Source organism: Amblyomma americanum, chromosome 1 (genome assembly GCF_052857255.1).
Source record: "Amblyomma americanum isolate KBUSLIRL-KWMA chromosome 1, ASM5285725v1, whole genome shotgun sequence".
Taxonomy (NCBI): Eukaryota; Metazoa; Arthropoda; class Arachnida; order Ixodida; family Ixodidae; genus Amblyomma; species Amblyomma americanum.
Window position 1 is genome coordinate 427,134,239 of NC_135497.1, and position 1,718 is coordinate 427,135,956.

Here is a 1,718-nt window from a genome sequence, read left to right on the forward strand (position 1 = left end):
TGTCGGTTTCTCTTCCTGATCACCGAAATGTTGATGTTTCCTAGGCTTATTATGGGATCCAGAAACTTTGCTTTGCATTCCCTTGAGTAGTTGTGGTGATTCCCCTGGCATGCCGCACAAGTTGGGGTGAAATCGTGAGCTTTCCCGGGATTCAGCTTGCCGCACGAGTCACATTTCGATTCAGCTGGGCTGGGCCAGACGTCCGGTCTAAGTCCTTCCATGCCGCACTGTACGCAAAACGGTCTAGTTTTTCTATAAAGAAAACATTTGCGCTCGATCCACCCGTACGTAACAAAGGGACTTTGTATCCACTGTACAGTATCACCGCCGAGTTGGATCTGCCGAACCTTCGGACGCCTAATATTTCGTGTGTTTCCGAGGAAAAGTCTTTCTCTAGGTCTCTGTCTGATGCTTTGGGGTCAATCCCGTGCACCACCCCTTTGCATGAGTCTTGCGGTGTTCTCACGTAGGCATTTAGGTGGTACTTTTTCCCGTCTAGGTTGATGTGATCGATCTTCGCTAGTACTGTGGCCTCTTCGGCATGGGAAGTTACCGCGATGTTAATGTTTTGCTCTTCAATAACTCTGATGTAAGGTTTGGCGCGTAGCGTCTTGCCACGTAACGCGCTTTCGAACGCGACGTTAAGTGGGTGTACACTCCCACCCCACATTTTTAGGTCCAAACGGACTTTCGGCTTGATAATCACTTTAAATGCATACTTGTCGAGGTCAGGCAGTCTCGGGGGCCTTTTGTGGCTCGTGGGATCTGCTGCTGGTGACTTCGGGTCATCTTCGTATGCCTTCGGATCCGAGTACCCTTGTGCACGCTGTCCTGCCCTGAGGTATATCGTCTTCCATCCAGGTTCTGGCTGTGTATTATCAAAGTTCGCCTCGCCTTGTTTGCTGCTGCTCGGAACACTTCCGAATCCTCCAGACTTGGGATCGTGGCCATGGGTGTGGTCCACATCCATCGTCGAAGCCGTAGCAGAGTAGCTGCTCGCTGGTCAGGCCGAACGCGGCAACGGACGCCGGGCCCGGTGCCGAAGTGCTTGCGAGGCTTAGCGATCCCACGTTTTGGCTTGGGCTTTAAAGTCCCGCATAATGGCAAGAAAGTCACTTCTTGGGATCAAAGCGTATCCTCGAGTAGTTCTCGACGTTATACGTCTGATCCGAACAAAAATGTGGATCTGCGAATGGATCTTGCGCGCACAGGACGAGAAATCCACGGAGCGCAGACAAGCTGCGTCCGCTAAATGCATCCGCTCAATGTGAATCCTCTGAACAGGGAGATTGAAGTTTTCTGGCATTCCTTTTTTCAAAGCTACCAAGCTTGTACTGTGTCTGAAAACTGGTTCAGTTCTCGAGAAATCAAAATGCTACAGGAAAAAAATATATAAAAAAGTGGCTTCACATTTACAGATGACAAGCCATGGTTCTCAAGACACATAAAATTTTGCCTAAATAAAAAGAAACGCCTGTAAAGCAGTGCCTAATGTAGTCACACTCACGCTTACTAGTTTGGCTATTATAACGCTGCGAAGTATGCAAACAAGAAATTGTGAAAGTGAGAGATATGCGGAATATCTGATTTAATATTTGCTACGGGTACTTTTGGACCCAAGATAATAAACTTATTTTTGGAATTAGATGGAGTGCTTGAAGCTTGCTTCACCTCCGCAACGGGTTGGCCCGGTATTGCACTGCCTTCGGGATCGGCCC

General features: G+C 48.7%; 1 pseudogene; it reads left to right on the top strand.

Annotated features, from left to right (window-relative positions):
- Positions 1-1,621: 1,621 nt before the first annotated feature.
- Positions 1,622-1,718, top strand: LOC144116739 (U2 spliceosomal RNA; annotated as a pseudogene).